Raw genomic sequence first — 14551 nt, forward strand, 5'->3', positions numbered from 1 at the left:
TTAATTTTAAATAAAAATGAACCAATTGTCACAAAAATGCACACACTGAAAAAGAAGAGCGCTTCAGACACATTACATTTTTAATCAATGAATATGCATTTAGAGATCTGAGTCTGGGTATTGAAGTCCACGCTTCGTTAAAAGCACCGTTTTACATTAATAAATTGTAACTAACAATTTAAAAATGAACTGTCATTTTCTTATTAAGGTTTACAACCTAATAAAATTTCAACCATTGTTAATAACTTATTAAAACAAACCCTTCACTAAAATCATTCCCCTCATTGCACTTTTTTCCCTTTTTAATAAATACCCTTCATGGGATGGGCACGTACAATCCTTTAAGTTGACATTGTTTATCAAAGTTTTAGTTATGTCCTGATTAGGTTATTGAGGTATTATGGTTTGATTGTGTGATATGATTACGGGTGCGGTATGTTATTTTCTTTTCTGCCTGATACGGGGTCTTGGGTGCCTATTTGTTGCATAGCATTAAGCTTTCGGTTGCATATGTGTAGGGGTCACGTTGAATTTTTTTCTAGGATGTGGGTTGTTTGGGGTGGTCAGTTGGTTAGCTACGCCTGTGTGTGCTTATTTTGATCGATTTCTTTTTTATAGCTATTTTGTTGTTTTGCAGGCATTCACTGTGATTGTCTGTGTTTGTGGTGTGTGTGTATATTCCATCTGAATGGCGCTTCAAGCTCCTCCTCCTGTTCAGTATGCCCCATTGATCAGTAGGGATTATTCTTCCCTACTGACTTTTGAGCCTATTGCGAAAGCTGGTCTTACATATTTTGTGGTTGCTTCACTCCCTTTGATTCCAAACGATCCAACCCTTTGTGATGAGTTTCTTGGGTCATACAGTAAGAAATCGGGCTTGGTGCGTGGTATTTCCATGGTCCTGACACCTAGAGGGTTAGGGAAGGCTTTGTCTCTTCCCTACAAAGGAGAACCCTTTATTACATCCAGATAGTTATTCTCAAATAACGAGATTCTCAAGTTGTTACATAAGCAGACTAAAGAGGTACTCGATGTCAAGAAGGTGATTAACACTTCAGGAGTGTCTTTCTCAATGATTATTGATCCTCTCTAGAAGCTAGTTTGCCAATTTTTCCAGGACAGGTTCATGTCTGCCAAGACACCATCTCACTATTTGTCCAAGGAGCTCTTCACAACTTCCAGGATGGTTTTAAAAGGGGTTGCCATTGACTGGAGTACTTACCTTCTTACAAAGATGGACCAGTATTTTGTCAAAGTGACCAGAGGGAATGTTACCAATGTAACCTATGGTTCATATTTATATGCTTTCTTGACATATTTAGGCCTTAAGAAGGGTGTGCTACCTCCTCCTCCATCTGATCCAGTTCCTCCCCCTCCACCTTCAGAAGATTCAAAACCCATTGACAAAGAGGATATTAATTCCCCTCCTCCATTGGTCATTCAGCGGAAGCGCTTGAAGCGTATAGCAGAGAAAATTCCACCAGTCATTCCTTCAGTGTCACAATTCTTGCTACTCTAGAAGTGACCTCCGTGCCTACCTCACATGCAACAACTTATTCAGGGCACATCGAGAGGGTTCTTTGGAAATATCAGTTCCTTCGCTGAATAGTTTAGTATTAGGGGATGCCATTCCTTTCCTTTGTAATGACATCCAGAGTTCTATTGAACTCTCAGTGACAGCTTGGGTTCAACAGCTATATGCTTCTTTCTATGAAGAATTGATGCAATCCAAAGACTAGATGTATAAGGTAACCACAGAGTTAGCCTCTGCTAAAGACACTCTTGCCGATCTGTTTAAGCAGATGGAGCAGCAGACACAAATGATTGAGACCCAGAGAGAAGAAATATCTTATTTAAAGACTCAGTTAGCAAAAGCTCAATCATAGGTCATTAGAGTTTCAGAAGAGAAAGAGAAAATGTCCAAAGAAGCTCAAGAGTTTAAGACCCTTTTGGATACGAAACTGTCAACTTTGCAGACTACTCACAATACAGTAGAATCCCAAGATTCCCAGATTAAACAGTTAAAGGACCAATTGGTGCAGTCACGGTCCATTCCTCCAAGCCCCATTGTCCCCATGATTCCTTCTATATCTCAACAGGACTTGGAAATACTCTAGAGACAGGCCACATTATGTCTGTTGTTTCAAGATAAAGTGGAAAGATTGCAACCTAGGATGGATTTACTATGGTCTAGATTTGAGCAATTTCAAGAGTATGTTCCTCTCGACCATTCCTTTTTTGTCCATTATCAGCTGTAGAAGTTAGCCTTCTATATTAAGCTCTCAATGATGGATCTCCCTCTTCTAGAGGATGGTTGGAGTGGGGCTTGGCCTTCTGATTTGCTAACAGAAGTTATGCATATGGTTTTTGAAGATTCTGTGACAACGGATACCATGTTGTTGTCTTATATGTATCTATGAGGTGATCTGTTAATTTCAAATGATGTAGATCTGGCTTGGTATGTTTGGGATGTGGTCTTACAAGCTGTCTTGTACGTCAACCATTTGGAGTTGAGGATAGATGATATGTTTCAGTGCTATTATTCTAAAGTGGCTACTTGCCATGACACTTTATGGCATTCAATGATTGATTCTATAGTCCTGAGCCAACGTCAGAATACAGCTTCTACTTATGTGCAGAGCACTAGCCAACTGAGGGTGGATCTCCTAGCTTATCTTTCCAAGAACCATCCATTTGATTCATCCTTCTTTGATGCCTACCATCGATGATTTGTTTTAGGTCCATCTGTTCCTAGCTTATTGTATTATCAACAAATGGCCCATCACTATGATGCTTATTTTTCCCTTTATCAATCCAACTCAGCAATTATCTTACCTCTTCTTTTCCAACCTCAGGGTTTTCCTCAAATTCCAATCTTTACCTATTGTTCTTTCATTGAAGATCGAGTCTTTTCCCCTTCTTTGCCATGTCCTTAAATTGGCAACATGCAACCTCTTGGGGGCTGTTGTTTACATGCAATACCTGTGTGTTTCCACCTCTACCTTTCTTGGTGCTACTTTGCATGTGGATCATTCATCATTAGCATGCATATGCATGGTTCTTTGTCATTGTTCACATGCATGAATGCACATGTGGTTTCATTCGTGCTACGAAGCTGATTGATTACTCTTCACAAATAGCATAGTGCAACATCTGTGTTTATACACAAAAAAGGCTCGTGATGGAAGCCTTATGGTTTCAATCCTCTATGTGGATGATATGTTGATTGCTAGGAGATATGTTGATTGTTGGGAGTGCTCATGATGAGCTAGATGGCATAAAAGGTAAAATGAAGAGGAGCTTTGAGATGAAGGATATGGGATACGCCTCACCTATTCTTGGGATATGCATTACGTTTGATTGCTCTAAGGGGCTCCTTTACTTGTCACTGAAGGAGTATATCCTAAAGGTCCTTGAGCAATTTCATTTGCAGGATGTTAAGCCTATTGGTTGTCCTTTACCTTCTCATTTGAAGGGTAGTCATGTCAATTATCCACTAATGAGCAAAAGGCTAAGATGACCAAGATTCTTTATGCACCTGTAGTGGACAGTCAGATGTATGCCATGATAGCCACTCACCCTAACATATAGCATTTGCAATGGGAGTTGTGGCACACTAGATGGCTACACTTGACCACCCGATGGCATTGGAATGCCATCAAAGGTATCATGCGGTACCTGAAGGGCATAGCAGCTATGTGTATCTATTATGGTGGCCAAGATACAAGAGTCATGGGCTACACTAACTCTAATTATGTAGGACATGCAAACAGTAGGAAGTCCACCTTTAGCTATGTCTCCACCTTTGCTAGAGTTGTTGTTTCTTGGATGTCTAGGGTGCAAAAATGCACTACCCTATCTACTACTACAGAGGCAAACTCTACACCTTCCAATAGTGATTAGGGTCTTTCTCTAGTTCATTTGAGCATTCCCATACGATTAGTGAGATTTAGAGTATCCTGCAACACCCCCAAGACAAGCAGCATGAATTATGTGTATTGTCCTCGCTATCCCTTCTCAATCATCTTCAATTTTGATCAAGATCTAGGCATTGCTCCAACATTGGTCACTTTCTTGGCATTCTCCCTGAGATTGAAGGTTTCCATTTTGAGCATTATCTTGAGTGGTTGTTGAGAAATAGAAAAATGATGTATGCTCTAGGAAGAGCTATCCTGAATCCCATATGCACATTGAGGAGAGTGGAACAGCCCAAATTCTATAAAGCATTGTACTTGACTATCACTTTCATATGAAATGAATACAATGTCATGGTGCTTTGTACTTTTAGTTGAGTATCTTGTTATTGTCGATCTTACACAAGATTGTGTTTATGAGTCCAAGCTAATCTATTTTGGAACCTAATTCACTTGTGTAACAGTTTGTCTCTACTTGTCCATGTCATTATGAGTTTGGTCTTCATCTTTCATCCACCATAGCTTGTGTCATGCTCTAGATCCACAGCTTGTAACATGGTATCAGAGCCCAGTTGGGCATGCCATAGATCATACTCTGACTCTCTAGTCTCCCTTCACCTCTGGTGATCTCTAACCAACTCACATTCAGTTCATGTCTCCAGTTTCAACTTCAAATCTTAGCTGGACCTTGTGGTAGCCATAGCCAGATTGCACCTACCCACATTGGAGCTCCTGGATCTCTCTCTACATACAATATCTTCAAGTGATTCCTTTTGGAGCTATCTTCCTCTGCTCAAGACACTTTATCCTAGCACCTCATTCAACAAAATTATTGCTCTCCAGCTCTAGCATTGCAGAAATTGAAACTTCATCCTAGCTTTCTTTACCCTATACCCACAGGATCAATGGTGGCATGTAGGCGCATATTTGAGCACATGACAGAGGAACTTGATAGAATGTTTGGTACCCAACCAAAGAACTCAAAGGTAAAATTACTCATGCAGTTTTATAAACTAGATATCAAAGACAGTGCTTCTATGACCACACACATTTACTTGTTCAAGAGCCTAAAAACCCAGCTTGCAACTCTTAAGAAGAATATTGATGAAGATGAAGCAATAGCCGTACTGCTTGCAAGTGTAAACAAGGATCCATATGAGAACCTTGTGTCCACCCTAAGTAATGTTCCCAGTCTCTCACTCAAAGACATTGAGCACTCATTGCATGATGGAGAAAGCAAATTTAAAAGCAAAGATATAAAAGAGACTAGCCCAAGGAAAAATCTCCTATACACTAAAGGAGCTACTAGACCCAATGGAAGATGTCAAAGATTCAACACCAACAACAGAAGTCGGATGACAAATCATTATTGTGGTGAAACTGGCCATATTGTCAATGAATGCTTTCACAAGAAAAGAGCACAGCAGATGCAGAGTGACCACCACCAAAGTCAATTCATGAATGAAGAAGAAGAAAAAGATACTTTCGCTACCATGAACAACTCTGACAGATTGTTCTAAGGAATTTGTTCCCATAGTGGATCTCTATGTTTCCCTTAGTGGATTTGATTTGTAAAACCCTTGCCAAAGATATAAGGTCTCAAGCTTTAACTTGACTAGGCTACCTATGAGCTAGTCTTCCGGGTCATGTTATCATGTAGGGGGGGCAAAAGCCAGCAAGTGTAGGGACTCATCATTTGAGGGGGGTGTTGAGAAATAGACAAATGATGTAAGCTCCAGGAAGAGCTGTCCTAAATCCCATATGCACAGTGAGGAGAGTGGAACAACCCAAATTCTATAAAGCATTGTACTTGACTATCACTTTCATATAAAATGAATACAATGTCATGATGCTTTGTACTTTCACTTAAGTGTCTTGTTATTGTCGATATTACATAAGATTGTGTTTATGAGTCCAAGCTAATCTATCTTGGAACTTGATTCACTTGTGTAACAGTTTGTCTCTACTTGTCCATGTCATTATGAGTTTGGTCTTCATCTTTCATCCACCATAGCTTGTGTCATGCTCAAGATCCGTAGCTTGTAACAAAGGTTAGCCATTAACCTATTGTTTGGGACAGTCTTGTTATTCATTGTTTGGGTATTAAGTACTTGCTTGGTTAATGCTCCACCACATATTATATTATCATAAGCTAGAGAAATAGTTGTTTATAAATCCATTAAGATTCCTTGATAGAGTGATTTCTATATTTTACCAAGTAATGATGGTACTCCATGACTAGTACACATAATAGCTTTCTCATGGTCAATAATGATTTTAGGGATGAAAACCTTGGTGTTTGCTCAAAACAATGGAGGATCATCAACTACTGGAGAAATAGGTGAGGTTGTGAGCTACAAAGCCCTCCTTCCTAAAATATGGTTCCATAAGGTGAAAATTGAAGATGCATTCTCCATGCTAACATTTTTCTTGGTGAAGGTAAATTGAGTGCAAATTCGAGTGAGTCTATGTATAGATAGAATATTAAAGGCAAAATCTAATAGATGTAGAGCTTCAATTGATGATCAAAGAGCCTAATGAGTTGGGAAAACATGAATGCTTCTCACATCTCCAACAATTAAAAAATTTGTAATCAATGGTGATTGAACACCTCTATCATAGAAATGTTGTATCCTATCATGTTGTTATATGTGGCTCAAACGATGTCTATTGACAAGCCAAGGCTTCTTGAATAATGATGAAGTCAAAATTAGTGTCATCCACCTCATAGAGATAAGCATACATAGACCCTCTCACTCATGATTGGCATCACATTGGAATTCTTCACTCATCTTTTGCCCCTAACCAAAGGTGAGCATAATTCTTCTAGCCCTTTTCCTCAAGATGAGTAGTGATCCCACACGGATGACCCTTGGACTTCTTATCCTTTTCTTTATTGACCTATATCTTTTTTACTTCTTCACTTTCTTTGACTTGTGGTCATTCCTTGATGTATCAATTAACTTGCTCATACTTTACTTCAATGAGGATAACCATACATGTTCCTCATGCTACTTTGGGAAGCAACAAAGAATAGTGTTTAACAAGAGCACCTATATAGCCAATCAAAGACTTGAAATCATCCATACATACATATGGAGCCAACTCAAATAACATCCTTAGGGGGTAGTAAGTAAATTATTATTTTTGTTGATGATATGGCAAGGAAGGTATGGATTTAATTTATTAAGAAAAAATCTGAAGCATTTTCTAAGCTCCATGAGTTCAAAGCAATGATAGAGAAGAAATATAATGCATACATTGAGGTTTGAAGATCAGATACATGGAGGAGCTCATGTCAAAGGTATAAGAAGAATCTTGTTGGGAAAATGGTATAAGAAGCAATACACTTGCAAGTGTATCCTTTAGCAAAATGGGGTTGTAGAGAGGAAGAATAAACATTGTCAAGCATTCTAGGTCTATATTAAATGATGCTAACCTTTTGAATGCTTATTGGGTTGAAATTTTTCCGAGAGAAGCACTTACCAATCTCACTCCAAAAGACACATATTTGCATTTTCTAAAAATGATAGGTGTTACTCAACCCCACCAAGTTTCTATTATAAATATGACTTGCATGGTAGCCATATTTCAAAAAATGCAACCTCTACTTCAGCTCATGCTAATATTAATGTGTGATTAGAAGAGGAACCAAAGAATGCATTTGAAATTTCAACACAATCAATCCTTAGAAGGTCAGTGTCACTTGTGCTCTGGAGAGGCTTACTTATGGTGGCAATCTTGCTACCAGACATGCAACATTTATGTCAAAAGTCTCTTCCATCATTGAATCTCAATCATACAATGAAGGATGCATAAAGGAAAAATGGAATCCAACAATGGATGAAGAATACAAAGCCCTTATGGACAACAATACATGGGAACTTGTTGATTTACCAAAGGATAATAAATGAGTTAGATGTAGGCGGGAGTACAAAGTTAAGTTGAATGTTGATTGTTCAATCAATAGACACAAGACTATGTTACGTGCTAAGTGCTCTGATAAAACATATGGTAAAGATTATGATGAAACCTTCTTTTTAGTCAGAGATATGGCAAGTGCTAGAATTGTGATTCCTCTTACTAGTCATTATGGATGGCCTATACACCAAATGGATGTAAAAATTTCTTTCTTAAATGGAGACTTGTAGGACAAAGTTTACATACAAAAACCACCATGATATGTAGATGCCAACCAACCACACAAGATATGTGGCCTAAAGAAATCTCTATATGGATGGAAGCAAGCCCCTAGATCTTGGTATATTAAGACAAACTCCTTCTTGCAAGCTCTTGGATTTTGAAATAGCAATGCTAATCCTAATATCTAAACAAGAGGGTACCTTGTTCTCTGAATTTTATGAAGGGGCACTTAGTTGGTTTCCCACAACCTGGGGCTTACTTGTAACAAGTATGTGATCTCCTACTTTGTATTGTGGATTGTATACATTCTTATATTTTATTTTCGGGATTTCATTTCCAAAGTCCTTTGTCTTTGATTTAATCTCTTGTTAATCTTTCTATTAAGCTCATTGTATATAGAGAAGATTCTCTATTTTGCTTGTGTTTCTCTATATTTGTCTCACATGGACTACTTAGAGGCGCTTTCTCTAACTCCTTGGATTTTTAACATTTGAAGGATTCAATTTCTTCTGCCCATTACTATTGGCAAGTGTACCATATGGATGTGAAATACACCTTCATTTAGCAGCATAATGCATTAATCTTTGGACCTTGTTGTGCCTAATAATTTGATCATGTTTATCATCTACAAATGGATCTCTATGTCCTAAAGTAGGTCACCCAACCTCCACTTTTAGTTGGAGGTTATGTTGTTTGCTCATCATTCTCTACGTTCATGATCTAATTTTGATAGTACTCACTTAGTAGAGATTTAGTATATGGAGAAGATTCTCTCAATGGAGTTGGATATGTTAGATCTCATCCTCATTCACTTCTTTCTTGGTGTCAAGGTATATCAACTACCTTAGGGCAACTTCATCTCACAAGCAATGGTACATATCAAAGTTTCTCATGGAGTTTGGTATGGTTGTTTGCGATACTATTTATTAACCCATGGAACTTGAGTCAAATTTATCATTTGTGAGTGGGATTGAGCTAGTGGATGCACCCTACTACCATTTTCTTGTTGGGTCCCACATATGGCTCATCTATACTTGATTGAAAATTTCATTCATGTGGTGGTGCTTCTCTCTTGCTTCACAAAGAAGCCTCTTTGTTGTCATTGGCATGCTTCCCTTTGAGTTATGTGGTGCCATCACAAAACCCATTCTCATGGGATCATGTATGGAGGGGGAGGGGGTCACTCTCTTAAGATATTCAAACTTAGATTAGGTGGCAACGTCCACACCTACAGATTTGGTATTTGTGGTGTCTTCTCTCTTGGATTTGGTGCCATTTCTAGGGGCATAAGAAGTAGCCTACCTTTTCCCTTTGTTAGATGGAGGTAGAGTACTATGCATTGTACTTTATTACTTAGAAGGCATCCTAGCTATGGTGCATGTTACACACATTGTTTTTTCGTACGATGGAGTTACTCTTCTTTGGATGGATATTCAAGAGCACATATTGGATGGTGAGTTGGATTTTTTCTACTATCCAATGATAAACAATGCTATAGAAATCCTTGTGCATATCTTTTGTTGCCTTCTATGCTCCATCACATGGGTCTTTTTAGCCATTCCACAAAATCTGAGAGTTATGGGGGTCTTGATGTACTATTTGTGTTCTATTGTCATCTCTTGGTTGTGAGTTTTACTAGAGTGTGATGGAGATAGAGGATCTTTGACATGTCCTTGCATGTGCATGCATCAAGATTCATTTCTTAGTGTTGGTTTCAACTTATCCATATTAGTTTTAGTTTGGTTTATTAGGTGCATTTCTTTATTTTCCTAGGTGGCAACTTGTTTATATTATCCACAAAGGATTTTCTCAAATTCCTTCTCTCTCCTCATTCAATATCCCCTTCTCAACCAGATTGAATATTTAGAAAGAAGTTAGTTGCATGAGCGTGGTGCTTGGTTTTCAATGCAAAATAAATAGTAGATATATAATAGTTTATTTTTAAACTAGGAATGTTTGAATTAAATGGCCAACCCTCTTATTACAATGTTATGTTTTATTGGGTTCATGTTTAGAATTCTGAATGTTCTATTTCTAATAATTGCATAGAGGCACAAAAACAAATAAAAAATAAGAAAAAAAAATAAAAGTTCTTTTGAAGATTTTTTGGAGATTTTAATATTCTAGTTCAAAGACCCTCGACAAATTCAAAACCTCCATGAAGGCAACCTGGGAGAAAATAATCTCACACACTATATAGTAACTATATAGTGGGGAACATCATATTGGGTTTCTGTGCCTTGAACTTACTACTTAGCTTTTAACTAAACCCATCTTTCATTTCTCATGATCAACATATTATTTATAGTTACACTCACTAGTTTGTGAGGAAGTAATGGGCATTTGTTGATTTGGTCCACTCAAGGAATGAAAAAGTCCCATTACAACCAAGGACCATGTACTTTAGACATGCAAGACATGGTAGTGGTGCACAAAAGGCAAGAAACCTACTGGAAGATTCCTAGTGGTTTTATAGAGTAGTTTGGCATGGGATGAGAGCATAAGAAGCAAAAAGGAGTGCCAAAACTCAGATATAGCCCTCACATTACAAATAGCAAAACAAAAAAGACAAGAAGCTTACAATCATTCATGTATAAATGAGAAGTTTTTACAATGGTTGGCCTCTAAGGAGAGGCAAGGCTAGAAATGGGGCTCAAAGAGTGGATAATACAAGCTTTTATTCCTCCCTATATGGGCTCAAAGAGGATGGTTTCATCTTCTTTTTTGGCATTTCATCGTCCTCATCCTCCAAGGTTGGCAGCTGTATATGTGGTGCTCACATTATTGGAGGCAGTGACTCCACACGAACCCTACCTTTCATGCATTGCAATGATTACCTTTTTGAGTAAGAATGCAAATTGCACGTCTTTGACTCTTCTTGCAATGGCATAAGAAATATATGATATGTATCAAGGAGACCTTAAATATTGACATCCACATTCCATGCCAAACACTCATAATGCAAATCTCTTTTCAACCAAAATTAATTTCTTCTCATTTGCTAGAAGGATTATAGCCTCCACAAACCTCATCACCACCTTTATTGCAAAAAGAGGAAGCCTTGAATCATCGCGTGAATACTCATTGTGAAAATTTATAATTTCTAATTATGAATATAATGTTCATTATTTACTCAAATTAATACAATCTTTCTCTACAATAAATTGCATGACATAATAGTTTGTGGCATATGCACGACATCTACATTTGTGTGATCAAATTTCCCAATGTATTCTGAAAGAGCCGCATCCTATGCCCTATTGACTTGGAGTTGCTAGCGGCCAATGTCCTATGTAGTAAGAAAAGCCATTGCTAACATTTACCACTATTTTCTTGTCTTCAAAAATAAGTTTTTAATTTCAAAACGTGGGAAATTTAGTGATTTATAAAAAGTATTGCTCCATATTAGTGCTAGAACTTGAAGGGCAACCCAAAATTTTAATTCAAAGGGCTGTATTAAAACCTCACTTCTTTTGTGAAGAGAGTAGAAGGGCACGTAACTATTCCTAGCCCAATATATCCTTATGTTGAAGGATAAATTGATATCTACCATTCTTGTGAAGAATCCACCCCCCCTTGTTGAAGGGGAGTGAAACTTTCAAATTCGAGGCCCCTTCCATATTATGCAAAAGAGTCCTTACTTTTATTTTCATACCTTCATAAATGTAAATCCCTGAGGCATAAGAAATTCACAATTCCACACTATAATATTTCATATGAGAGGTGTAATAGGACGATTTCACATGAGAGGTTAGAAAGTGTGCATCCTTATAGAAAATAAAGTGTGAAACACTTTCGTGACACAAAAGTTGACTAGAATTTTATTTAATCACACTGAACATTAGCGGAGATTTGGACTCACTTTTGGGCCTTTTATGCTCTTTGGGATTCTAGGAAATATTCCATAAGGACAAATGAGGGTGAGACTACCGTTGCGGAACTTTTAAGGTTACTTTTTGGTCGGGAGGCTATAATTTGAGCACATAAACTCCAAATTTATCAAAGGTTGGTGCGATAGAATCCTCTCATTGAGACCTTTCCAATGATATGTTACATGATATACTTTTGAGGTATAATGGATATAGTCATCCATGGGCTCCCTTATTTTAATAGGACAATGACATGGCAATTCTGACAAGGCCCAAGAGTGAGTCCAAATCTCCCCTAATGTCTTAAACATTACAAGTTGACATTCATTCACAACATGAGAAAGTGCTAAAACTCTTGGTGCTCAAGGTATAGCCGATGTTTACGAAAAACCAAGGTTTAATGTAAAATGAATTGCAAAAATTTCAAAAATGCCTTCAAATTTTACAAAAGAATGTTTAAAACTTTTAACTTTACATAAGTTTTTAGTCATAAAAATTGCAAATACATGTAATTTGATTTAAAAATCCCTTTAAATTCTTAGTTAAAGGTTTTAGTATCTGCTACCAAAAACGCTTTTTCGTGAACACTCGATGTAACTCACCTTGTTAGGTGTAATGGGGAATAAGAGGCTGCCAAACCCATGGCCCCCTAGTCCCCACCACACCTAGCTAGGTATGTGCCATAGCCCTACACCTAGTTAGGTAGGCTATACCTCTCCCAAACAAGCTTATGATGTTGAACATTAGGGAAACGTGAGGGAAAGGGAACTCTTTCCCATGAGAGAAAATGCCCAAAACATCAACTTCTCGTAATTAGATAGCCATGAGAGAGAGAGAGAGAGAGAGAGAGATCCATGTTTGCACGTACCCTAGAAAGATGCAATCATATTGTGGTCCATCAACAAGGACATGGTTGTTGCCACAGGTACAACAATACATAGCAACTAGACCTAGAATGATTGGCAGAAGCTTTATTTAAGTACAAGTGAACATGGCATGCCATCATAATAGCACCCTTGCCTTCAGGAGAGGCGGGAGGGATGCATGATGCATGCATCACCCGTTTTTGTGGAAGGTGTGGTGAGTCGCACCTTGGAAATATATGTATTGCTCAAGTAGTCGTTGCCTCTGTGACACGAAAACGAGTATGAACATCCGCCCCTCCCGAATCGACGTCCCTGCTAAAGACACACAGTGCTTCCACTCTACCGCTTGCAGTGAAGCTGCGAAGAAACATGCTATCAGGAGGGCTCCAGAAGCTAAGTATCGTGTTGGTCTCATCTTGGGTTTGGTGCTGAAAGCTGTCGGCACCGTTAACTTCTGTAGCATCAGCGTAGACCCACCTATAAGCACCCTCGTTCAAGCTGCGCCGCCAGAACTTGCCATTGAAAGTGGACTTAAAGAAGTATGTTTGAAAATGACCCTCTCTCTCCACCGTCTCAAAAATGCAACGAGGATCAGTGGGATCATTGGTGTCAAATAAGAGATCACCCCTGGCAGTAGTGGATACCCTAAGGTACCTCTGGGTATAGGTGTTTTGGAGGGTGATGAACTTGGGGAGCTTGATGGTAGTCATGTGCACTCACAAGGAGGAGCCTATGTCAAACATAGAAAAGAGAACACCCATTATTACACTACCATTTTCCGCCTATGTCAAGAAACGAAAGAAAAGAACACATTACAATGCTACCCTTTTTCTTGTGTGATATAAGCCCCGTTTCCAAACCCAACCCACAAGCGCACACTCTCATAATCATAAGAAGTTTGCACATTCTCAATTACAACAACGTCATGAGTTTTGCAGGCGAGCTAGATGACGAGGGGAGCAGTTGGGGCCTACAAACTCCTATCCCCCATTGCATCTAGCTAAGTATGTGGAGCCTCATCTGTAGAAGCTCATAATGCGATTAATATAGGTAGAGCCGCCCCGCCCATATAGTGCAGCCAGCTGAATGGGAGAATGTGCAACTTACCTGGACTGTATTAGTACTAATTTTATACGAGAGCGCGATGATCGTCGAAGCCCCAAAGCCCTTGGCTGCTGCTTATATACAGCCTTAATCGCCTCACGCAATTCCTATCTACATCGCGTCTATAACTTAATTGCCTCACGCGAGTCTTGCCTTGCCTACGTTGTCCTGTCCACTTCAATCATGTGTTTATCGTTCAAGTCAATCATGTGCATGCCGGCCGGATAGACAGAGATTGATAGATAGAGCTGCTGCAAACTTATCCAATGTGCTTACATGGCGTACATAATCACCTCATCGTCCTTTCCACACATGTCCAGCTTTTGCCTGACAAGGCCTTGCAATATCATGAGTCATGACCTTCCGCTATCATGCTTTTGCTTGAAAAGGCCTTGCAATCAGTGTTCACCAAAACCGAGGTTTAATATGAAAGGAATTGCAAAAATTACAAAATAACCTTTAAAATTCAAAGAGAAAGGTTAAAAACTTTGAAATTTATAAGATTTTTAGTTATCAAAATGGCAAATATATGTAATTTGGTTTAAAAATCCCTCCAAAATTTTGAGCCAAAGGTTTTTATATCTACTACCAAAAATGTTTCTTGCAAATATTGCTTGCAATATCATGACCTTTTGCTACATGCTTGTTCTTTTGA

At 38.5% G+C, this 14551-nt stretch overlaps 1 long non-coding RNA gene across 1 annotated transcript; it reads right to left on the minus strand.

Annotated features, from left to right (window-relative positions):
* Nucleotides 1–12796: 12796 nt before the first annotated feature.
* On the minus strand, nt 12797–14007 carry LOC148035056 (uncharacterized). The gene is made up of 2 exons (XR_015691146.1): nt 13900–14007; nt 12797–13522 (listed from the first exon to the last, which is right to left on the minus strand). It is a non-coding gene; the product is annotated as an uncharacterized LOC148035056 (long non-coding RNA).
* Between the last annotated feature and the right edge of the window lie 544 nt (nt 14008–14551).

The sequence above is a fragment of the Lygodium microphyllum genome, chromosome 6, assembly GCF_053477565.2.
Source record: "Lygodium microphyllum isolate KBCC chromosome 6, Lygodium_microphyllum_v1.1.10, whole genome shotgun sequence".
Taxonomy (NCBI): Eukaryota; Viridiplantae; Streptophyta; class Polypodiopsida; order Schizaeales; family Lygodiaceae; genus Lygodium; species Lygodium microphyllum.